The sequence below is a fragment of the Thermobia domestica genome, chromosome 12 (genome assembly GCF_964235325.1).
Source record: "Thermobia domestica chromosome 12, izTheDome1.hap1.1, whole genome shotgun sequence".
Classification (NCBI taxonomy): Eukaryota; Metazoa; Arthropoda; class Insecta; order Zygentoma; family Lepismatidae; genus Thermobia; species Thermobia domestica.
Genome location: NC_137465.1, coordinates 14,565,270 through 14,592,706, shown reverse-complemented (window position 1 = coordinate 14,592,706; position 27,437 = coordinate 14,565,270).

Sequence of the window (27,437 nt, the reverse complement as noted above, 5' to 3'; positions counted from 1 at the left end):
ACATTATGTCAGGGGCGGATCCAGGACGGACTTCTGGGAGGGCGGTGGATTGTAATACTGCCACTTAGAGCTACTTTTAATAGTTCCAAACTCTGGGATGGGTTTTGTTTACATATAAAATAAGAAAAAGGGTGATCGTCCTTCTGGGTAAGGGTGATCGTCCCAATCTCCCCCTACCCGGATCCGCCCCTGCATTATGTTATAAAGATCTTGTCGTTACGCATGTTTTACGAAACAGAATAATTGAAACCACTCATTCCCAACGGATTGCTTTCTCATGTAACCTGATTAATAATAGATTTTTCACGAACACAGCAAGAACGTTATTTTGGGAGGACAGTGGCGGCAATAATGCCCCTGAGTTTGAGACGTTTTTATCAATAATATAACTATATGAGAAACATCAAACTCTATGTAGCATATATTAGAGAGTCTTTCTGGCCCTTCCTCCCAAGCGAAACCTGAAGTGGTGCTACTAAACAGAGAACAGTAAATGCATAGTTTTAAAGTACAGGTTTTCCATAAAATTTCTTTACAATTTACACAATTTTTATCGACACATTGTTTGAAATAGATAAATGTTTCTACCCGACTATGGCGAAGCCTAAGGAGGATATTCTGTTTGGCGTGTCTGTATCAGGATTTATATTCATATTCATTAATACGAGAAGGGGCTGAAAAGTTCCTGGCTTTGTACCCTTCCAACTGAAGTAGACAAACAAGAGTGTTCTAATATAAAAGCCTCATTTCTTAATAAGTAACAGCATTAAAATCAGTTCATTCTTAATTGGACGACATGTGTCATTGCAGATAGAAGGTTAGATGAAAGATGCAAGTGGAAGTTTCACGTCGTCGAAGCTAAGGACAGTTATGAAGTTCTTAGGGCTCCAGGGAAAGTCTTCAAAGAAAATTCTTATGGAGATGTGCCAAACACTGATGTATAAAATGTCCTTTACACAGCCGTGTAAAATCCTGGATATCACGGTTTAAGACTGTCCATTTCACGGAGGAATGAACCCCACAGAGGATGCCCGTCAACTTCAACAAACCAGCAAACTTGCTATGCTGTCCATGGTCTGATTCTTGAGGACCGTTACATATATGCCAAAAATATTGCCCAGACACTGGACATCTCCAGGGAGTGAGTTTGTTATATTATTACCACAATCCTAAACATGCTCAAGCTTTCAAGAAAATGGGTCCCGAAACTTTGAGTATGGATAAAAGAAGGGCTTAAGTTTAGAGTTGCTCCTCCACTTTGAAGGTGCCCTTGGACTTTGCAATATACAAAAAAACAGTGCTTAAAGTATTTAAAATTGTTACATTTCACTTAACTTCAGTACTCCGTGGGCTTCACAAAAATTTAAAAGGTTTTCTTCATTATTTTTGCGCATCCGTTACACCTGTTCGCCACATTCACCATATTTTACAACTACCATGCTGCTGAAACCTTCCGCGAATGCTTCCGCAACCGGCAAATAATACTATCTTTCACATGTCTTTTCTAGTATTAAACATAACTCTCCTGCCGAACTTACATTCCTAAACATCAAATAAAAACTTCAAATAATCATTTCTTACCTCATTTCTCCTATAAAGTTTCCTGATTTTTATAAAAAGCGGAGGGGTAACTTTAAACTTAACCCAAGAGAAGGAACGTGTCAAAACATCTAAGTCACCTCGGCCCACTTTGGAAATACAAATGACTTTTTGGCTAGGCTAGTGACAGAGGATGAAACCTAGTTCAATATTTATGATCCCGAAACCAAGGAATAGTCAAAGAAATGGCGCCTCAAATAATTCCGTACCCACAAATCGGCTAAAAAAGTCATGGCGTCTATTTTCTAGGATTATAATGATGGACTACTATGAAATGGCGCCTCCATTACCTGAGAGACTTATGCTAATCTTCTAGACCAGCTGGAAGAGGCAATTAAGAGGAAACGTCGTGGAAAGCTCACAAAATGGATCATGATATTACATGATAATGCAGTTGTACACAAATTGAACATTGTTGCTGCCAAATTGTCCACTCTCGGATTCCAATTTATATACTAGCCACCTTACTCCCCAGATCTGGCCCCTTCTCAGCATTTTCTATTTCCCAACCTGAAAATACACAGGAAGGGGCACCGTTTTGAGGACGATATCTAACGTCACACAGACTGCTGAGGGCTGGTTTGATGGACAATAAAAAGTTTTTTTTTTTTTTTTTTTTTTTTTGTATGGGCTAGAAAAGATTTAACAATACTGTAAAAGTGCATTGATGTCAATGAGGAACACGTTGAATAAATATGTAATTTCGGTTGTTTTTCTTGGCAAAGCCAGAAACTTTTCTGTATCTTCTCGTACCACCGTGGAGCTCAAATGCCTGAACCAATTTCAGTGAATAATCTTTGAAATCTTGGTGACATTCCGGATAACAGGATAGAAGACATCACAAAAAGCCAATATGGCGGACGTCAGCCGTCCTACGTCTAGGCAGAACTTTTTCTTTTCCCTACAATATAAGTATCAAAAAATATCTCTAAACACACCGAAAATATATTTATGTATTGTAGAAGAGGAAAGGAGAACAAAAAAATTGAAGGAAATTAACCATCCAGTCACCCATAACTCATGAGCGATGATAAATTTATTAAATAACTTTTCTTTTTTATTATGTACTTCACAGTTCATACTATATACTGTAATGTAGAAAATTTTTTTTAAAAAAATAACCCTTTAGGGTAACTGTCCCAATAATTGACAGTATAAGAACAGTGTTTGACAAATTGCAAGTTTCTTCACCCTTTAAATGAGCCTGGCTTACTGATCTCTCGTAGAGGTACGAAGGCATCCTTCCTTCATCTATATAGACCATCATAAAAATAATAGACTAATAATTATTATTTTTTACAATATGTATACGAAAAGTTGATCATTGTACCAGTAATTGACACCAAGATTTGTGAGATTCACCAGTAATTGACAACTTGTTACCCAGTAATTGACATCTCCTAATATCTTGTTCTAATGAACCATATAATTTTCTACCAACTTATCAAGCTGATCTATAAGTTTCCACCTGGATAAACATGTTTATTTCTTTCGCTAATATAGCTATTATTATAGTACTATTTTGTACTGTCCATCGATTTTCTGTTTTCTTTGGAGAACTACTACTTAGAGGCAAATATTAACAGTGGTGTGGGATTAAGAACACTGCAAAGGAAGAAAAGGTGGCAGCATTTGCTTATACCTAGTCCCGCAGTCTTGTTGCGTCGGAAAAAAGACGACAGTGTGAATTACTGGTACACTGTCAATTATTGGGACAGTTACCCTATTGCACGAATTAATTTTGGTTATGTTAAAATTATTTTTCTTCTTCCTTTCTTTATGCATTTCGTAGATAAATGTAAATAATATTCAATAATATGATTTTTTATGTTTTTACTGCTAAGGTTAGATGGGTGTCATGATTACAGGATACAGGATAGATGTCATGGTTGTATTACACTAGTGAAAACAGAATTTAGTGCCAATATCAGCAGAAACCATGTAGTGTGGAAAGGGATAAGCACGAGATGAGTCGAGACAAGATTTTCCCGACAAAATTTGAGTCGAGACACGGCTCTTCCAATAGAGAAATATACAGTTTCCGAGTCGAGACCACTTTAACAGCACATTTTCGAGATAGGACAGCCACAAATCTTGTCTCGTGCGCATCTCTAGGTATGGAAGATTATGGAACAGTGATTTTCTTAATGTTAAGAGAACCAAAAATAGTTTTGTTAAAAAATTTACACGTAACAAATGTGCACGTTTTGTGCTTTCTATATGGTTTTTGATGCTCTCTGACACTCTCTGTCCAATTTATGCCCCTAGACGAAAACTGCGCGGTAGAAACCTTTAACTCCATTGGTGCCACATGGCATCGGCGTGCGCTACTCGCTAATGTACAAATTTTAAGAATATCATTATTATTGTTATTGTCATTGATTCACTGTGATGCCAATTGGCATCAAAATGCATTTTGGAGTTAACAAATAAAAAAAAAACTGAAGTGAATATAATTCATCGCTATTTGTTCTGAACTTTAACTATAATACCAGTTTTCACTTATTAATATTCAATTAGATATAAAGATCGAAAACTTTTAGATCTGCGTGATGTAAGGTGGATTAATAAAAGACGTAGCGACGCTACCACGCTTTTTAAGAAACCACAATTCGTAGACACCTCGTCAATCTATATTGGTAAAAACTTATACAATTTTTATCTCCATTCTTAAACCACTACTAAAACCGGAAGTGAGAGAAATCCATTAGAACTTCCGGATTCAAGAATCTACATAGACCAAAGACAATAAAAGATAGAGAGAAATGGCTTCTTTGAATCGTTAGTGTTCTAAGAAAAAGTAATATATTCTTTCTTAGCCCCATATCAGGCCCGTATCCACGGGGGGGCAAGAGGGGGCCGTGTCCCCCTTAAATTTTGGCTGGCCCCCATAAAATTTCACGGTAGGCTTGCAAATGAACTATAATATGGTGATGAAGTATAAAATTATTGGGTCGCCCCCCCGTAACTTTTACCGACCCCCTAAATTTTGGGGCTGGCTACGGGTCTGCCCCATATTCAAACAAAAGCTAGCAGAAGTCAACGGTTTTCATGTTAATTGTTATACAGTAAAAATGGTAATATGTAACAAGAAGCAATTTTCTACTATCAATTAAGAGTCCCAAGTTTTGTTTTGTCTCCACTCTAGAATCTTTACTCAAACCGGAAGTAGCTAAAATCTACTACCACTTCCGGGTTTAACATTTATTAAGAAAACATCGCGTCATATACACCAAACTCCTTAATGTGGTATACACGCGACATTGCTCCTAGTGTTTTTGTTAGACATTTGGTTCAAAGTACTCAGTTATGCGTAACACTGCACCATTATTCGTTTTACAACTGTCTTTCCCAGGTTCAATTAACCCATTAAGATTTTGCAAGAAGCAGACCCTCTTTCATTTTGAGCTGCTTAATACTAATAAACACTTAGATGACCTATTTTCGATCCTAGGTCAGAATAGATCCTAGAATTATTTTCTCATCCTACCCTCGTCCTGAAGTGGCTAAGAAGTTTGCACTGGACTGAGAAAAATTCGTTATCCGAACAGCGGTATATTGTACTAAGGTACCTGCGGCAAATAAGGCCCAGTGCGAAATTTCCTTTGTTAGAAGCATTGTAGGAGAAATTTGGAAATGTCATAAGTAGCGATTACTAACACAATGCCTGCTTGAAAGAGCTCTTCTTCCTGTCCATGGTTAGACGGAACGCTGGCATTATTGAATCATCGAGAAGTCAGTTTCCATGTGTTGATTTACGGATGTTTCCATGTGTTTATGTGCCTGTATAATTTACGGAGGCAAGATAAATTCATCTATTGTGTGCAGAATAAAGGTAACGCGAAATATGTTGTATATTTGTGATGAACATATTTGGGATAGTAGTTACATCGTTTAGTCCGAAACATGTTTGTAGATAATGATTTATAAAATGACGAGTACATGGTCGGTAAATAAGGCCCATCAAACATCTACTAGCCCTCATTACCCTACAAAACATATATGCATCATTAAATATTTAGAAACTGGCAACTTGAATGTGTGTTTCTTTGTTATTCTTTCTTAGCCAATGCCAGCCTCTATAGTAGGGCTGTCTATCATGTCCGAGCGTAGTTGTTGACTATGGGGGTTCGCAGGTTCGAATTCTACATTGCTGTCTTTCATAATGTAAACCTCTAATTACAATGCATGCGAATGGCTCATATCACTGTTTTGGGTATATTCTAAGCACATTTTCGTGGGATTCTGAGCATTCGAGGTATCGTGATATCGTTCATTATGCGCCAAACAATGGATCGGTGACATGCAAAGCTATAAAGGGTGCGAATGCATTGTCTTGGTCGTCGCCGATGATGAGGAATTCATTTGCTACAAGCGTTATCAAGTGTAAACATTGTTGAAAGTTAGTGTGAAATCGGTTTCCAATGGTGACTTGTTTATTATATGTCCAAACTTATTCTTTAAAATTCAGTTAATTTCCACGACTTAACTAACGACTGCATAACACGTGGGAGATTCCTATATCCTTAAATATTTCATATCCATATTGATACTAAATATCGTTTTATTATTAGTATTTGAGGTCCTGTAAAAATATTAGGTGTTAATTGAGTTCCAGTGGTCTCTCTGGTCGCAAATGGTGGGCCTTATTTACCTACCGTGCGGGTAATAAGGCCATATTGTATATTTCTCTTTCAATACGTTTTTCGTACAGTTAGCTCAATGTTTAAGTTACAGTAAATATACCGTAATATAGATAAAACATTGGCAAATAAAATGCATATCAATTTGTGTCTATTACACTAGAAGTATTTACATAAGAAAGAAATTATTCTTAGGTGGGCCTTATTTGCCGCAAGCACTATACTATACGGAATTCTTATGTTTACTACGGAGCATTCAGTACGGAGCATACATTATCCATATGCTGCATACATTATCCATACGCCATTGCAGGATGCAGGACACCAAACAAAGTCTTCCGTATATCACATACGTATACGTATGTCACATACGTCAGCTATATATTATTATTCGTCTGTATGTAAGATCCTGACCCCCTATATACAGTTCTTTCGTTAGTAAGGAAAATACGTTTATTCGGAACACTTATACGAAAAGTATGTATAAAATATACATTCTCAGTTATACGTTTGCTGTACTTTAAGTCCAAAAACTACAGGATTTACACATGTAACATACATTTTTACGTACGTCACATACATTTGTTTCCTCAGTACGCCTATTGGTCGACCATGCCCTATGAAATACATTATAAATATTTAGAATAAGTAATGTGGGAATTTGAGTGAAATTTTTAAAGACAGTACGGTTTTTCCAAGGATTAGCTTCAACAATGTTTTAGTAGCACTTTCACGTTTATTGTTAATCAATTACAATATTTAAATACGTGGTTTATTTGATCACATATTTTGGTATGTTTTGGAATGTTTACATGTGCGTATGAAAACTGTAGCTTAAGTACAGGTTGTGCACATTCTTTAATATTTCACATGATGCTTCAGGTAGTGAAACGTACCCTTATTTCCTAGAGTGACTGATTAACTTGTGTTGATTTATCATAATCAACAAAAAAATCAGATCATTAAGAGACTAAAAATGGTCAATATATACTATATAGGTTACCTGTGAAAGATTAGCAGCAAAGAGAAACTAAAACATCACTCATAAGGGTCATTGGGAATAAGGAAGATGATATAAGATAATCATCGATTGCTAATGACAATGTAGGTGGAAAGGTTAATAAGGAAATGACATAAGATGCAAATATATAAACTGGATTATCTACATGAATGAGAGCGACACGGAACTGTTCATTATATGTTTTTAGGTCTACTAAGATAAGACAAGAATTTTAATTTGAATTGGAATATTTTGTTATGATAGTTATCCAGAAAGCATTTGATAACTGATAGAGTATGAAAGTGAAATTTGCTGGGTAAGTAGGTACGAGTTGGAGGTCATGTAAGTGTGTTGAGGATCGAGAAATTCGTTGGAAAAAAAAATAAATATTTTACTGAAAGCAACTGTACCCCAGACCGGTCTGTAGGGAGGGACCTCAAACAGCGGTTTGTTAAGTTTGTACGAAAACAAGTAACAGAGTCTCTTGTACACTGTGTGAAGGATTACGCTTTGTATGACGTCATAGTTGGTCAATTAATATTGAAATCAGAAGCTGTGGAAGATTTATACCACTTTCGATTTTAGAAGAAAGATTACGGTGAAGATGAAATACATCATATTCTTGGAGCAATTGATTAATTGAAGAAAACCGATTCTCCTTATCTATTAGGCTAACCATTTTTACTCTATAGCCATCAACGTTTAAACCGGAAGTAGTTGATTTCTTTCACTTTGAGTTTGAATAGATTGTTAAGAGAGAATATGGTACATATTCTTAAAATATTAAATCGATTAAAATATAATACGGCATCACGGCATCTCTTATTAATTTTGCTTCCTGTAGATCAACATTGAAACGAGAAGTTATAGTGAATTTCTACCATTTTCGGTTTTAGTAAAGAGTTAAGGATGGAGATAAAATCAATTCTTGGGATCCATAATCGATTACAGGAAACCAATTCTCGATTCTTGGGACGTATAATCGTGTATAGGAAACTAATCCTTGATTCGTGGAACACATAATCGATTATAGGAAACCAATTCTTGATTCTTGGGTAGCGTATTCGATTACTGGAAACCAACTGTCGATTTTTGGGATTGGTAATCGATTATGGAATCCAATTCTCGCTTCTTGGGACTCAAAATCGATTACAGGAAACCAATTCTAGATTCTTGGGACGCATAATGGATTACATGAAACTAATTCTCGATTCTTGGGACTCATATTCGATTACAGGGGAAACCAATTCTCACAACCAATAGTATTACGGTTTCTGTTCTATAGTCATCAACATGAAAACCGGAAATGGTTGATTTTTGCAATTTTTACTGAATGAATTTCTTCCATCAGTGAACTAAATTCTTGACTTCTGACTCTGTACACCCGGGCCGAAATCTGTGATGATTCATCAAGTAGTTTTTGAAACCTTTTGTCTTCCAGGATGACGGATATGTCAAAAGACATAATAAATATATAAAGGTGTTCTAGTAACTCAAACTCCTTTTAAAATGTTTTGAACATTTTCCGATCTCCACGGAAGAAAGAGTGAGCAATATTAGAGCAATACTAAAAAGATCTTCTTTAATATCTCCCTATCAAAACCTGAAGCTGTGTTAGTTTTCTATTTTGGAACAAAAGTAATTTGATATACACTGATGATTACACGTGTTTAATTATAAGCAAGAGTATTATTTCAAAACTTTTCTAGGAGGAGGGAAAAGTTTTCCTACGGATATAAATAATGTTTCCCATTTTTAAATTGGTATATTAGTATACCATTCATTAAAATATATATTATGACGAAAGCAAATGGCCTCACAGGTCGGGTCACCATTACACTTTAACCAATTAATCAAACAACTACAATATATACAAGGTTGTATGAGATGATTAAAAAAACCCATGGATTTCATTTTAGTCTACAATTTTTAACTTAGTACATTTTCATGTGGTTTGTGGCAAATGATCAAGGAAGAATGGCAGATTTATGGTTCTATGTTTACTGATTTAAATTCATCCCGGCCATACCTGAAGAAAAACAGCAAATATTGGTCAGTGTGACTTACAATTGAAATGAAGATTTGGATTTTTGAAGCACAATTACAAAATACAAATAAAGTGTTAGTGAGGATATAAATTAAGTTATACTGGTAACCAATAAACATTCATTCATCACATGTTGAATAACTATGGCCGGTTTCTTGAGACAAACGACGGACAAATTTCATAAATCCTGTTTCTTTCAATTTATTCACTAGCGACAATATTGTGTTCCTATCTGGGGCAAAACGTGAGACAAATTTCGTTCTAAATGTCCTTTGCCTAGCAACAACAGATTCCGTTCTCCAAAAGATTTTAACGATAAACACAGGTTCCTTCAAAGAGTACACCATTGTCACTATGTCCTGATCACAATCACATAATAACAATTCCCAATACAACGGCCAGTTTCTTGTTTCTTTTAATCTTGGTGAGGTTGTAATCTAATGGAGAAAACTCAAACCTCCGTACCGCACCGCATCTAATTCCAATTGTAAGGTACACTGGCGAATATTTGCTGTTTCTCTTGAGGTGTGGTCAATGATGAATTTGAAACAGTAAACATACTCCCATAAATCTGTCATCCTTCCTTGATCATTTGCCACAAACTGCATGAAAATCGTACCTCAATTAGAAATTCGAGACCCAAATGAATTCAATGAGTTCTAAAAAAATCGCCCTCTGTCTTGAAATACACTTGTCAATTTCAACTAATTATAAAGTTCAAATTTTGTACTCTCAAATGTTGTTCGATATTATTCGAAATACTCGGTAATATTAATATATTAACATTTTTCCTTATCCAATATAATGTTATATATTTTTCCAAATGGAACTACGTCATGTTATTACATATTCCAAAAGAATATTTTAAAAGAAAGCATAAAATACTACATTTTATTCAGTGTTACCAACTAAAAGCACTACAATACCAAAAACAAAATTTTAAAGGCTTCTACAACAGTAATAACGGAACAATAGAAATGTCGAAACTCCCCTAGCGAACACTGTCAAAATTCGCCTTCAGCCTTTTCCAGGCCCACAGTCAGAGCCGACACATCTCTTGGTTTACACGAGTTAACAGACCCTAACCATCTGCAGATCTCAGCAGACAAATGTGTTAACTCTAGTCCCTCAAGACATAAGTCCGGTACCTCCCCTAGATAAACACTTGTCAATAGTGCCTATCCTTCTGCCAAGAGGATTCCAAAATCCTAGGCTTTTAAAGTGACGATTTAGGCTTGTTGGCCAGCAAAACTTGTCGAAATCGGTCAGAAAATGTGGATAACTAGGTAAAAACGAGAAGTGTCTCTCTGTTTCATTAAAGAATTATTACATAAGATATATAAGAAGAGAAAAATGCATTATCTTCTTCATGACAACACAAGCTATAAGTTCATAAGAGAAGAAAAGTAAGAAATAAGCTCAAAAATTATGTTAGTGACAAATTATCAGAAATTACCATACTGAATCAATTATTGAATCTTGGTTCTATTCAAGGTCTCCACACATTGTTTATACCAAAAACATGTTAACGTCTCTCTGAAATAAGATCTTTAATTACAAATACTTTATATTCTTTAAATTTTATTCATTTCTTTTGTTATTCTATTTCTCTTGCCATCTTTCGATCTCATGGACCGATTCATCTCCTGTTTCAGATGAATTTGTCCTCATCTACTGATAGTTCTCTTTTTTTCTTTCACTTTGCTCTCTTCTGTGTTTTAACGTTGTTTGTTGAAATTAGGAAGAGCATAGATTTCTCTTGTGATTCAATTGCTAATGTTTTTATAATATTACATACTCATAAATATTAAGTAATAATATCATACTTAGTACTTCTTTTTCACTGTGTTCGATCCCAGCCCCCGCCAAGTGAACTTTGTGGTGGGCAAACACCGTATGAGTGGGTTTTCTCGGGGTTCTCCCGTTTCCTCCCACTTTCTTCATTCCACCATTTCATTCATTACTCATCATCACCGTCTCCTTTAGCCTAACCGGCATAACTGTGGGACGTAAAACTCACAGATTTTTCTTAAATTCACTGTTAGTCTTCGACGATGTTTTGGCTAAGAATTCCGTCGGCCTTCACACTGGCCTTGAACACTGTTCACTTACCTGTACATATCCGTTCATTCACAATTTGGTTCCTACAAAACCCATAAAGTTTGCATTTTGCATCACCACTCTTTTCTCTGTTTAACACACGCCTTCGTACTATCTCTCCTGATGTACTACAGGCTTTCACCTAACATGAGGTTTGAGGGGGCCCGGACCCCCTCTGGCCCCCAGGATCGGCTTCCTTTTCACCTAACATGGCACTAAGAACAATCAGGCACTCCTCAGTGTTAGCAGCTTCTACATGGTTCTTTTTGCAAACTACAGATGTTCTAATTATTTTCATACTCATATTCTTTGGTTAAATGGAAATCGTTAAACAAATACAGGCAGAACGGTTGAGTAATATTAATTTAAAATTAAAAATAAAACACTGTTAGATTTAGAAACAAAACTCAGTACAAAATAGTGAGTAAAGATACAAATAAATTTACAGGCTAGACGAAAAATGAGTACAAAAGTTCGCATATTTACTCTGCGTAAGCCAGAAGATTGAAAGCCTGCTTTTCAACCAGCAAGCTGATTGCAACACCTTTCTGGCTTCGCCGTGGAATCCTGGAAGGAATATACTACCAAACTTAGAAGCGCCTTTGTCATGCAATTCAAAACAAATACAGAAGTGTGTTGTGAGAGGGAATCCTCTTAATTCATGACAACGTTCGGCCCCATTCAGCAAATGTCACCAAGGAGTTGCGTGTACATTTTCAATGGAAAGTCCTTGAACATTCACCATACAACACCCACCTAGCACCAAGAGAATGTCATCTGTCGGTGTGTCATTAAAAAAAATCATAGCAGGAAACACTTTGACGACGAGGATGCGGTCAGGAAGCGGTTCCAGATGCAGTCGTCAGATTTTTACGATTCTGGGATAAGAAAACTTCTTTGGACGATGGTACGCTAATGTATCTTGCGTAGCTTTCTGCTTGTTTAATACATTTTGTGTATATCTTATTTTTCGTTTGTATCTTTACTTCCCTGACAAGACTAATATTAGAAATGTTTCTGTATTTCTCTATAATAATAATAATAATAATAATAATAATAATAATATATTTATTTTTATTGCCATGAACAGCCAGATAGCAAAAATACAGCACTTAGTCATAGAACTAAGGGTTATAACACACATCTTATATTCCTTTTGATATTAATAATAAATTTGTTTCGACTATAGGAGGTCATTGTTTATCCTATAATGTACACATAATTTTATGACTTGTGTCTTGTCTGAACAAACATAATTACTTCATTCTTCATTAAAATAGCTAGTCAATTATTTTAAAATTTTCCTTAAAACAAGGATACCGTCAAACATACAAATATACTATAAAAAATATGCATACCTATTAAAATCTATACGTCTGTTCAATAAATACAATTATCCCGATAATATATTAAAAGAACTTCTCACTTTTCTTAAAATTATAGAATTTATATCTGTCTGGACAAACATAATTATTTCATTCTTCATTAAAATAGTTAGTCAATTATCTTAAAATTGTCCTTAAAACAAGGATACCGTCAAACATACAAATATACTATAAAAAATATACATACCTATTAAATTCTATACGTCTGTTCAATAAATACAATTATCCCGATAATATGTTAAAAGAACTTGTCAGTTTTCTTAAGATTATAGAATTTTTATTCATGGGAACCACTTCCGATGCTCTTCTAAGATTATATGTTGGTACCCTTATACCTATATTATGTAGGCAGTATTCACTACTATATCTATTATCTAAAATTTTCTGAATAAAGTTTTTCTCTATCATTTTTCTTCTTACATGTAATTCTTGCAACCCCCAGTATTTGTTCCAGTAATCATAACTATGAGAGTAGTAATCTTTTTTCTTATTTCTACACAATAGCCTAATGAATCATTTTTGAACCGATTCAATTTTGCTACATAATGTTGTGGATATATTATTCCATATAATTGCACCAAATTCTAATCTGGGTCTTACAAGTACCTTAAATAGGTAGACATATGTATTTGCATTTTTAAACTCAGGCCACTGTCTAAAAACAAACCCTATAGTCTTTCGTGTTTTATTTACTATGTCATTAATATGATAATTGAATTTCATATTCATGTCAAATATTATGCCTAGATCTTTAATCTTTTCAACTTTCTGCAGGGATATTCCATCTATGACATATTTGCTAACATAGTATTGCGTCTTATTGGTATATGAAATAAAGTTAGTTTTATTACAGTTTATTTCCAGTAGATTATTTTTACACCATATACTAATACTATCCAAGTCTTTTTGAAGTAAGTAGTTATCGTATTCGCTATTCACTATTCTAAATAACTTCAAATCATCAGCATATAATAATATATTTGAGAATTTAACCTTTTCCGTCAGGTCATTAATAAATAATGAAAAAAGAAGTGGTCCTAAAGGAGATCCCTGAGGTATACCATTCTTTATACAGCCAATACTGGAAGTTACATGACCAATTTTCACTCTATATGTTCTGTTTGATAAATAACTTTGGAACCATCGAATATACTGAGAGGATAGACCAACATTGGATAATTTACGAACTAGAAGTCCATGTTTTATAGAGTCAAAAGCCTTTGACATATCAATATATATAGTGTCAACCTGTAGTCTATTTTTAAGAGCTAAGTACGTAAAATCTGTAAAGTGTACAAGATTCGTAACAATTGATCTGCCTTTATAAAACCCATGCTGAAATTCAGTCAGTTTATTTTTTACATTAAAGTATATATGGTTGTGTATTATTATTTCAAATATCTTACTAAATGCATTAACTAATGTGATTGGCCTATAATTTTTCATATTATTTTTATCTTCTGTTTTATATACAGGTACAATATATACTTGTTTCCATGTCGATGGAAACTCTCCACATCTGAGTGATTCATTGAATATATTTGCTAGAATGGATGACAACTCAGTACCACATGCTTTTATTATATAGTACGGTATGTTATCTGAACCAGGAGAGGTACTTCCATTGATCTGTTTAATTGCACTAAGGACATCCGATTCAGAAATATTAGGTATATTAATTATATCTCCGCTACAAATAGGTAATGTAGAATACATGTTATGGCCATTTACATGACTTAGTCCCAAATTAAAATTTTCACTGAACATGTCTTTAAACAGCTCCACAACATCAGTCTATGCAGTAGCGACTGTATCATTATATTTCATTTCATTAGGTAATTTTTTGTCATCTGAGTTTTTAAATACTTTCCAGAATACCTTATTGTCACTAACAATGCTGTTTTCTAAACTAAGATAATAGGCCTTTCTCGCTTCTAGATATTTCTTTTTTACAATTTTACGTAATGCAGAATACCTTTGGTACCACATACTGTCATTGGTTTGTCTTGCTTTGACGAAACATTTAGTTTTCTTATTTATTAAAGTTTTCAGTTCCCTATTCATCCAGGGGTCTTTAAACTTAGGTTTATTAATGACTACTTTCTTAGGTACACAAGTATCTAGAACATTATATATCCTATCATAAAAACTGTTGGTCATAGTATTAATATCAATTGTATCTATATTCAATTCATTAACTGCCTTGATACCCTGATATACACCTAAGAAGTCAGCATTCTTAAAATCAAAAACTTTTGTTTGGTTAGAGATATTGTCTTGATTGTTATTATTGCTTTTAATTATTTCCCATTCAAAAACAAAAGGTGGATGGAAGCGGTCAATTTTTATTAAAGGTGGGACATCATACACAATGGAACTATTATCCATGTTGGTTAGCAACAGGTCTAGAACTTTATCTTTCCTATTAGGATCATACGACCTATTCAAATGTTTTAGATTAAGTATATTACTTAGTTCAATTACTTTGTCAGTTTTTTTCATAGTGTAGTAGTTATATGTGGTTATAGTTCCAGTAGCCCAATCTATTCCACCTACGTTAAAATCACCTAAAACTATGAGGTTACAATTTCTTGTTGTTAGAAAAGTGGTTAACCATTCACAATAGTTAATAAAATTCTTTAATGGTAAGTCAGGGGGAATATAATGCAAGCACAATAATAATGGCTTGTTGTCAGGGATTAAAACTTTAACTATAATAATATCAAGAATATCATCTGGGGGAGTTATAATTTCATATGCATATTCCTTTTTTATGATAACTATACAGCCCCCACCCTTAGTCTTGTTTACTAGTGCCAAGTTTCTATCTTTACGTATAGTATTGTAATTATTTGATAATTGTACAAAGTGTTGATTTCTTTCTTTTAACCAAGTTTCAGTGATACAATAAATATCAAAGTCATTACAATTTACTTCATCTATAAATACCTTCTCTTTCGTATTAATTCCATTAGCATTTCGATAATATAATCGCAAGTGCGTCATACTTATTTTATATTAGTTTATGCTATTTATTTACCTTTACTATCCACCTTCTCAGCTCTTACTTCATGGCACACAATTTCTTCCTTTAGTCGACCCATAAATTTAGTAAATAAGACACCATCTGGCCAGTAAATAAGACACCACCCATAATAATAATAATAATAATAATAATAATAATAATAATAATAATAATAATAATAATAATAATAATAATAATAATAATAATAAGAAGAAGAAGAAGAAGAAGACGAAGAACAAAAAATTTACGAAATAAATAAAAGAAACCAGAAAATTCTAGTGGATTTATACTTAAATAATGAAATGAATTGTCAATTTTAATTACTAGGATAGTTCAAAGGAGAGCTTATTTTAACTTTATTCTTTTGTTGAATGTAAATATATCCTATATATAATCCTTTTATTGCTCTTGCATGCCCCAGGCGTACATTTTTAAATATTCCATGACAACACTCGGAAAGGGCTAATGTTTATATAAATTCGCTGGAAGAGAATATAAAGGGATAAATATATAAGAGAATGAAAAAGGGAAAATATAATAATAATGGATAAAAGAAAGAAAAGCGGAATGAAGAGAAAAATCTCCAATATTTATATACACACAGTATATTGCTTTCCGAGAGAATATTTTCTTATCTGTTTCGGTTAGTAAACATAGCTTAATTTATTCTCAATACAAACTTTCGAGATAAAGGCTTTTCAATTTTTCTTGTATTCTTGTTTGTATTATTATTCTTGTTCTTGTTAGTATTATTCTTGTTTGTATAATACTATAATACTATTCTTGTTTGTGTAATTATTATTCTTGTTTGTATTCTTATATGCAATGTATGTGCACGGAAGGAAACTAGTGTAACTATATATACATACATACATACATATACATATATTTCAAAGTTTTCCCTTTTTTGCATTGTAAATTCCTAAACAAACTTACATTTGCCTAGCAATTTATAAATTTTGTATTATTTCTGCAACGAATAAAAATATTATTATTTTCTTGTATGTTATGATTTTTCGCTGACATGGAATAATAAAAATAAGCAAAGTTTGTGCACCCTAAACAAATATTGTAAAAGAAACGAAAGTAAAGATAAACTAATGATAATTGTACAGTGTATTTTCTTGTTTAAAAAAGTGTAATACGTTCTGTAAAGTGTCTAATCTAATGGATGATTGTAACTGTGTCCACTTCTATTAAGTCCTGAATATACAGCGTGTCCGAAAATGAGTAACTCTTTTCAGAATAATGTTATCGGGTCTTCTAATGTGATATTAGAATCCTTTTTATACCAAAAGCATGGTACTATATCGCTTTTTTTACCTATCTTTGAAAGATTTTCTCAAGATGATCAATAGTCAATTTTCTCGCATATTCGGATCGACATGTCTTTTGTAATGACAGCAAAGGATTCTGTGTTCCATTCTTGAATTTCGTCATATCTTGCATTGATGGTACGAAGACGCAGTCTTTGATGAAGCCCCATGAAAAGGTGGTATGTCTGGAGACGTCTGACCAGTGTGACGCATCCAATGCTGTGGGAGATGTTCATTCAGATAATCTTTCCCGTCATTAAGGAAGTAGGGGTGGAGCTCCATCCTTTTAAAAAAATGAAATCTCGGAAGTCCTCTTCAAGTATCAACCACATCTGGACCATCTCAAAATACGAATGTCCAGTTAGAGTTTTATATGCAAAGTAAAAATTTCCTTTAAAGCTTCGTCCTGCACATCGCAGCAAAAGACGTTCAACTATGGAGAATCTCTGACATGCTTAGTGATTCGAACATTACGCCTGCTGATTTTGCCGTTGATACGAAAGGTCTCCTCATCACTGAAGACTACCCTGTCCCTAAAATCATCATTTTCCAGGAATCTCAAAATGTACATACTGAAGACAGTGTTTATACTGAAGACAGATATCCCCAAACAAAGCAGTCACAAATGCTCAAATCTGACGACCGCGCAGGCCACTCGACATCACCCCTCAGAGAGACGAGGCGTCCCCGAAACATTTCCCTCAAAACATGAAGTGAAATTAGAGGTGTGTGAGCAGCCATGTGTATGTGTATCTATTCTTAGTGTGGTACCAGTTTCCTCCAACTGCCGAACCCAAGACCGAATTGTGTTTGCATTAGGAACGGCATTGTTGCGCGGAATGTTGAACTGTCGCCGAGAAGCTCGTTGTGTAGCGATCACAGATTTGTTGTTTTCATAATAAGCGCGAATGGCAAAACCATGATGTGCACCGGTCCAGACCATATTAGCTACTGAAATGGTGTCAACGACTGAACAAAAGGCAGACCACATGCAACTGCCTACCCCCACCATAGCTCTCGCGGTAATCGATAGAAACTGCTTAGTCGGTACTGCAGCACCCTGTATCACGATGCTTGAGATCTCATCCTACATTCTAAGATTAATGTTGGAAAAGAACATGAAACTTGAAGAAACAAACAACTAAATTCTAATTCTGTTTCAAAATATTTGTCACATGAATTGGGGTCACATGAACTGGTAGGTACTATAGCGTTCTTTTCTATGTCGTGGAACGCTTTCATTATATATTCAAACTTCCTTTTTAAAAAAAATACCGTATATTACACTAAAGTGCATTGCAGTACATTGTTTAGATTTACACATTTCATTCACTGAAGAAAAATGCATCGAAGATTGATTTTAGTATAACCTATCCTGAAAGTAAGGAACTTTTGTTGTTTGAAAATCAACGTGTATGAATATTTTAGTTTTTTTAAAAAAAACCTTACGCTACCTTTTTATTTAAAAAAAGAAAAAAATTCCATCATGTGATTTTCCTTATGAATTTATAATTCATTCGTTCTTTGCCTATTAAATTTCCTTCTCGTTATTAAAATTATTGATTTTAAAAATAAATTATATAGCATAAAAATAAACACTGTACGTCGTCGGAAATATTGAATACAATTTCCTATTCGGTTCCAGTTACTGTTATTTAATTCAAAATAATGGCAACAAAATTTAGAATTTTAGAAGCGTAATATAATATTTCTTACAACATAGGTACACACATGGTCTCAAAGATTAAACTGGGCATTGAATACTCCAGGAAAAACACACGTGATGTGTTTCCAATCTTTAAAGCTTTTGTCTGGCCTTAACATAGTGAGGAATTAGGTTAGTTAACTTGCTTCATATATCAGATTCAACTTATTTAACAGATAGGAACGACAAACAAATAAATTGCTTTTTATTTTATCTCAGTTTAGCACCCCTTTCAGCAGCAAGGCTATATGAAACGTGACCTACAGCTTAACACGAGATCCCAACAACATGAGCTTCCGCCTGGAGCTGAAACTGGGTCTACTAAGCAGAGACGCGTACGCTAACCGCTTAGCCACGAGAGAACTCACTTCGTTTCGCATCGTAAAACTAAAGGAGAATTTGATATTATGAAAATTCCATATCTAAGGTAGATAAGGGATTTATTTACCGGAAAGAGTTTCAAGAGGTCACATGGTCGACGACAAGTATTTAGAAGAAATAAAGCGGCTTCCAAGACACCTTTAATTTATAGATCAAAAAGCGACTCCTACAGCGAATGATAGACTACATTTAATCAGTTTGGGTAACTACAGAATCTTCATGACTATATCAGCTCACTCAACTATAATATCGTCATATGCCACAAACCATACTTGTAAGCTTTCGCTCCACTGGAGTAATCCCTATGCTAAAACCCACCCCAAGAGCAGCATGTTTGCGGACGAGAAGACTATGAAGATTCCCGGCAGGGGTAAATCAAAGCAAATAACTTCAATAAATTCCAGTTGGTGTGTCAACAAGCAACGATGTCCAAAGACAGTTGTATTCATTACCTATGGAGAAAGCTGAAAAATCATCACCTTCTAGCAGGTAAAATTTACAAGTTAAGAATGTAAGATAGAAAGCAAGAGGAGAAGTTAACATTATATAAAGTACAAAACATGGATTATCTACAAATTTTTGAACTATGTTTCCTGCGGAAGTTCTTTGTGATAGCTCACTGTCCACAAACACTCTAGATTATTTAATTTTCCTTTTCTGTTTGATGTAGTCCTTTTAAAAAAAAAAAATTGACGGATAGAATATGCTGAAGTGAACTTTGGGTTTACACTCGCACATTAATTACTTTGTTAGAACGGTATTTAGAGTAACACCTATTGGGCATCAAGTGGGCACTTACACGTCGAATCTCTCTTCGTGTTTCATGACTGACAAACTCATTACCAAACATGCCACAAACTCAAATACACAGCGTCCATGTGTTTCTCATTTATTCTCCAGTAAGCAAATAGTAATTGCTCCTCCCTCCCTGTTTCCAGGTATTAATGCATACACAACGAATAGCTATAAATAATATGGAAATTAGAATCAATATTGTAACATGTTTGGAAGTTATGAAATGGAGAATGGGCTAGAGGTTAAAATTAAAAAGGGAATCAAATCACAGATCACGGTGGATACAAACTGGCCGAGATTTCATATCTGTCAACACTCAGCACAAAACTCATTACAGACGCCCACCGTCAAACAAGAGACACAATTAGCATCTGACTGTAAACAACACAAAATAACACAGGCATTCGGTTAGAATCTCATTATATTTACTTTACAAGGGAGGAGTTTTTATTTCGATGTCGGTTTGAAAAGGAGGAAATAGGATCGCTGACATTTAAGGATTAAGAATTTTTCTCATTTTTTTTTAAAACAAAGGAGGAAAACAAAAATCAGAATCCCATTTACGTCATTGCTAAAACAAGTCATGAACTTCGTGACCCAGGAAATCTGGAAACTATAACGATACTTGTATTTTAACCTTTATTTGTATTTGTGGGGCAGAATATACTTTTAAATTATACACAAGCCATTCAAGAAAAGGAAGAAGAAGTATATGAAATAAAAAAAGGATATGTAGATGTAATCTCTTTGCAGTTGATATACGTTGCTGTTTTGTTATAATAGAGATTTGTTGTCATAGCAACGAGGAATAAATAAGATATAATTCCGGATCCATCTTATGTTAAGTACATGCCCAATTGAAGGAGTGAAGTTATTTTATTTGTGATGCGCCATAATAAAACGTAATATTTAAAATGCAATGTGTAAAATGTTTTATGGTGGTTTTCGTAGCCTTGCTTGTATGAAACTAAAGACTGAGGACCTTTGAGTAACGACGTTCTATATATATAGGTGGTTTATCGCATAACTTTATTTTGAATAAGTGTCGTTATAAAACAGTTACACGAGCGCAGTTCCAGACCTGGTGACCCGGACAAATCGTTTACACTCAGTGTCCCAGTGACCCGGACAGACATGTAGTGCGGGGTGACCCGTGACTCTATCAGATTCAGAATAATCTTTACACAACGTAACATGATTATACATGTTGAACATATATTTGAGGCTGATAATGCAATACTCGAACAAGAATGGTTCTTTGTTATCGCTATGGGGGTAATGGGGGCTCATTGAAAGAGCGCTATCCTCTGGTGGATGCAATTCCTGATTGGAAATGAAATCTTTTAGTTTAACGTCTAACGATTATGCCCTTTAAGCCAAAGGAGACGATCCTTAAGGCGAATGAATGATGATCAAATTTTGATGGAATGAGAATGTGGGAGAAACCAGGAGTACCCCGAGAAACGCGATGTTCTCCACCTCAAACTTACTTAGCCGGGAATGGAACCAGGGACCCCACGCACCAGAGGTAAGCACTCTATCCTTGTCTGTGTTCGAAACGTCTCTATTATTATTCAATATGGAAAGATGAATAAACTTGAAGGTATATTTGAAATATTTAAAACATGTTGTCTTGATAAAGAAATGTCATGTCAGGATTCATACATATGAATGTTCGAGCTTGGCAGTCGGTAGCAATAATCCAATATAAAATTTTAGTGATGCTGCAGACTTCATAGGGCACTTTTAGCTCATTGCGTACCCAGGTCACCTTTTCAGGCAGGGTCTGGAAGAAGGTTCCCATCCTGGGGTGACCCGAACAAGAGACGTGGCCCTACTAACCCAGGTGACTCAGTGACCCTTCTCATTACTAGTATACACCATATCTGAAGCAGTGTGCTTTCTTGAGAGCTGAGTTACGTTGAAGATATTTCTACGTCTGTCTATCACCAAAGACGAAGTGGGTATCGTTGCAAAGTGTATAATTTAAACTTCCAAGAAATGGCAATTTAATACTCAAAACTTGAAGTAGTGCATCTATAAGTACTGGTTGCAGTGGAGTTGTGACGACGTGGATCGTCACGAATATGTCGGTCACTTGTTATTATGGATTGTTTAGGAAATAGATGGCGCCATCTTTTATTTTTATGGAGACATACGACCTTATTCTCCCTTGGCCCTTTTTCATCCTACCTTTTTGGTCTCAAAATCAGGTTTGTGTTGTATTAAGAAAATATATTCGAAGATCTGGTACCAGCTGGTAATGTAAAATGACGAGGTCCTCGTGATGTAAAATCCAGATTGTGATTGGTTGGTTTTGAACCCGGAATGGAAGCCATGGATCAACTGACGTAGATCGTCAGTTGGTCACTGTACGAGGTACGTAGTGTTTCTTTTTTTTCAAATCTGTTAAATTAAATTATTGTTTTTTTGTGAAAATTGGTGTGAAATTTATCATCAGAAATTTCGTGAGTATACTCATAAATGTATTTGAAAAATGATAAATACTTCTGAATTGTCATATTAAGTCACGAGCAAGTGTAAAATATTGCTGATTGAAAAGTTAGATTACTGAAAAGACGAAACATAGTGGTTGGTGTAAGCCATGTTGGAATGGCGACTTTTTTTTTTTAATGTGTGCTAGGCTGTTTTTCCATCAGAAACAGTAAGATTGTTTATTCTTCTTATTACTATTAATATCCAACTGTTAATATTTTGTGTACTATTTGTTCTTTTTTTATTTTTTATTATAATTACTTTTTTCTCTTTGTTATAATAAATTGTTTATCCTTGTTACAATTAAAATAGTAGGTTTTGTCATTGCTAATTAACTTCCTTAAAACAACTGAGAATTTTTGCTTGCATTTTTCGTAAATTAAAGGTGAGAGTTATACCTATACATATTCTGGGTGCGCTACGCGGCCTTTTAATACAGTACCGGCGAAAGCTCTCCTCGCTTTTTTTCAGGATTATTTCCCCGGTGGGCGGGTCTGTATTTGAATGTTTAGATGTGTACTATTCTTTTTCATTCTATTCAAGTATGGATTTTGGCCCGGGGTGGTCGTTCTGAAAAAGAAGGGGGATTAAGGGTGTTTTTCGTTACAGTACAGTGACCAACTCGGTTAAAATTCTCTCACTTATTAAATTTAAATTTAAATTCAGTTGTTTACTTTCATGTTGATGGCATATAAAGTCAGTGCTGTGTATGTAATTACTTGCTCGTATATATTAATTGGGTACCTTGTAGGAAGTCTTTGTACGGCAGTTCAAGGAATTGGTTCCGGGGATCGAACCCATACTATCTGGTATATAAGTATAGAATCGTATCCAAAAATAAAAACAATGGCTGTAGGTGGTGATTCTAGTTTCTTTCTTGATGAAGAGTTTATAGACGAAATTCCTGTGGATGTTAATGAGTTTTTGAATATGACTATAGAAGAAAAGCAATCAAAAGTATTTTCTATGAATGAAAGTGACGCTAAGAAACTGCTGTTGTCCATAACAACTGCTAACAGCAAGAGTGCACCTGTTGGTTCGGGTGTTGTAGTAGGTCAAGGTAGAGGCACTGATAACACAACCACACAGCCGGGTGGAAGTGTGCGTGTGCAAACAGCTGGCAGTCAGCCAGGTCATTTACCTTTTAGCTCGGTGAACGATAAAGCTAGAGTTGAACCTCTATCTGAATTGACACAAAATAGTTGTTTTAATAAGATGGAACAATCATCAGCATTTTTGGTTTTACGTTCATTCATGGAATCATTAGAGAATTGTGATGGTACGGATCCCTTAAAATTGTATCAATTTATTCAAAAGATTGATGAATTTTGTAATATTGAGCGTTTTCCTTTTTCTGCGGTTTTGTATTCATTGCGTGGGAAAGTTACGGGTCCACTGCAGGAAATTCTGAACGAGCTGTCACATACATGTAAAAGCTGGGATTTTGCACGTGATTTTGTTTTTCACAACTTATTATCAGAATGTGCTATTCAGAGAATAATAGTAGAATACATGTATCGACATCAAGAGAATAACGAGGATTTAAAAGCTTTTGTAAAGCGTGTAACCACTGTTGATAAACTTTTGAAGTTGCGTTGTGGGGACGAAAAGCTGATTAGTTTTATTACCAGTGGCGTTCTTCCGAACATAAGGGAGCGGTTGTTTTACCATAGAAAACCCCAGACAATAGATGAACTTAATAAACTAGTTAGTGAATACAGGTATCATGAACTTTATATGAAGCAGTTTAGTTATAAAATGAGGTCCCAAACAGGGTTGCCGGATGCTCCGGTAGGGAGTGACTTTAAGAATTCTCGTAGAACTATAAGCTGTTACAAATGTCAGGGTCCACATCCAGTGAGGCTATGCCCAGAAAACAAAACTTCGAAAACATTTTCTTCTTTTTCAAATAAGACTAATAGGAACTTAAATCGTTTAAATAAAAAAGATGATGCGGCGTGTATTGAAGTTAAAGTATGTGGAATTGCAGTGAATAGTTGTTTAGATAGTGGGTGTGTGACTAATCTTTTGAATTTGGAGCTTTTCAATAAAATTAAAAACTCTAGTGATGTGCAAGTAAATTATAAAGAGTGTTTTAAAGGAAAGACTATAAATAACGAATCTATGGTGTTGAGACCTTCAGTTTTGGTTCCGTTTACGGTGAATAATTACACCTTTAAATGCAAACTGTTTTTGTTTAAAGATTTGGAATTTCCCATTTTGATGGGACTAGACTGTTTTCGTCAGGAAGGAGTTTTAGTGGATTTCAATGAATCTAAGGTTGTTTTTAGCAAAGGAAGTGTTACAACCCCTCTTGTTGTCTTCCCCTCCCCCTCATCTTTCCAAACGAATTCTTCTGCGGCTTCTTGTCATTCCAGGGGTCCTGGCGACGGAGGGTCATCCGCTAGGCTATTTTTGGGAGATCTCTCTAGTCCCGATGGTACGCCCTGGAGCAAAAGAAAGAACAAACGTGGAGTAAATAGGCAATTGATCTTCGCTCGCTCGAGTTTTCCTGAAACTACTGCTGATAGGGAGAGCGACACTGGAACTTCGTCTGGTGGTCCAAGGATGTTTGGTAATGGAGAGGACAATAACAGGTTTGACAAAAAGCATTCATTCCGGAAGAAACAACATAAAACAGTAAATGGTCGGAGAAACAATAAACATTCGGTTGCGGAACTAAAAGAGAATTCCAGCTTTAATTCTAATCTCAAAAGTGTCGCGGATGTAGGTGGCTCTGTTAGTTCTATGCCAATAGAAGGAGAAAAACAGTGTGTTAATATTGATGTAACGTCTTGTGATAGTAATGACGATTATAATTCTTCTGATGTTTTGGGTCATGAAGGGGATCCGTTACTATTAGCATTTAATAATTGTAAAGGCGATAAGTGGGAAATTAGTACAGATGAAAAGGTTAAGATTTTGAATGGTATTGATGAGGATATTGTGAAACAAGATCCTACTTTGGTTCAGTATGTAGAATATTTATTAGATAAATATGCGAATGTCATTACCCACCGAATTGGTACTATCAGTGACTTTGAATACACTATTCAATTAAAGTCTGATGAAGTAGTTCGGGAGCGCCAATATCCTTTTTCGAAAAGTCAGCAACAAGAGTTATCAAACTTAATTGAACAATTATTAGAAAATGGTGTGATACAACCTTCTAAGTCTGAATATAGATCTCCGTGCTTCCTAGTGCGTAATAAAGATGGGTCACCTCGATTAGTAGTCAACTACTCTAAACTGAATCGGCTCATTTGTGGGGACGGCTTGCCATGTCCTAATATAGAGGAATGTATTAGTTCGCTCGCTAAAGCTAAATATGTAAGCAAGATCGATGGAAAAAAAGCTTTTTTCCAGTTACAGTTGACTCCTGATAGCCGTAAGCTCACAGCATTCGCCGTACAGGATAAATTATATGAATATTTGCGAATCCCCATGGGTATCTGTGTTGGAGTACAAGCACTTATGAGGGCCTTGGATGAGATCCTGGGAGACTTACGTGGGCGCGGGGTAGAATACTATGCAGATGACATTGTGATCTTTGGTTCTACAATCCAAGAACATAATCAGTTGTTAGAAGAAGTCTTATCGCGTTTTGCGAAAAGAGGCTTAACCATCTCACCAGATAAATGTTTACTTTTGAGAAGTAGTATTGAATTTTTGGGGTTTCTTATTAAAGATGGTGAGATATCTATGTTGCCAGATAGGTTGCAAGCCATACAGGATCTCCGTCCGCCTGTGAATCGCCGGGGGTTGTGTAAAATGTTAGGATTTTTAAATTTCTACGCTAAATTCTGCGATAATTATGCAGGTATCGTAGAACCGATGAATCGATTAAGATCTCCGAAGGTGAAGTTTGAGTGGGGTCCGTTACAGGATGCTAGTCTTGCACAAATAAAAGAGGCTTTTGCTGAAAAAATTATTTTACGAATTCCAGACATGAGTAAGCGCTTTTACTTGCATACCGATGCAACTTTACGTTGCCAAGCGGCTATTTTGTCACAAAAGGATGAGCAAGGTTTATTGCGTCCTGTATGGTTCTACAGTAAAACTTTGAAACCAGCCGATTTTAATCGCACTATTTTTCAACTTGAACTTCTTGCTATATATAATGCGGTAATGAGATTTCGCCCGTTTTTGTGTTCGGAGTTTACTATTTTCACGGATAATAGTGCCTTGGTTAATATGCTGCGAAACCCTAAGAACTTAGGAAGATATGCCAATATTGTGCAGAACTTATTTGAGTTCAGATTTAAAATAGTGCATGTCTCGTCTTATAAGAACTATCAGGTAGATTTTCTTTCAAGGATTTATGAGATAAATCCGAATGATATTGATGTTGATCCTTGTCCTTTTAATGACTCAGAGGGATATATGTATAGTCTGTGGAATTTACCGCTAGCACATGAGGACATTAAACAGTATCAGCAATCAGAGGCAGATACTAAGGATATTTATGAGATGGTAAAGAGCCATGGCGGAGAGCATGAACAATATAAGTTAATGAGAGATACTTTATACATAAAAACCAAGGCCAAGGTGTCGCCTTATAAAATACTCGTCCCACGTATTTTGAGACCTCTACTACTAAGCTATTATCATACTTTATTGCCTAATGGCGGGCACTTAGGTTTGTTGAAGGTATACAAAAAGATTTGTAGATATTTTTCTTGGCCAAATATATTCAATGAAGTGCGGGACTTCGTTCGCTCGTGCCATGAGTGTCAATTAGTAAAGGCACGAAATACTCTTCCGCAAGGACAACTAATTTCGGAATATTGTAAGGAAGTTAACGCCCACTATTACGCAGATTTAGCGGGGCCGTTGCCTTCTAGTTTCGGGTATCAGTATGTCCTTCTGTGCTTAGATAATGCGAGTCGTTATCTACATTTAGTTCCCTTACGCAATGCTACTAGTAAGTTAGTAGTTAAGGCGT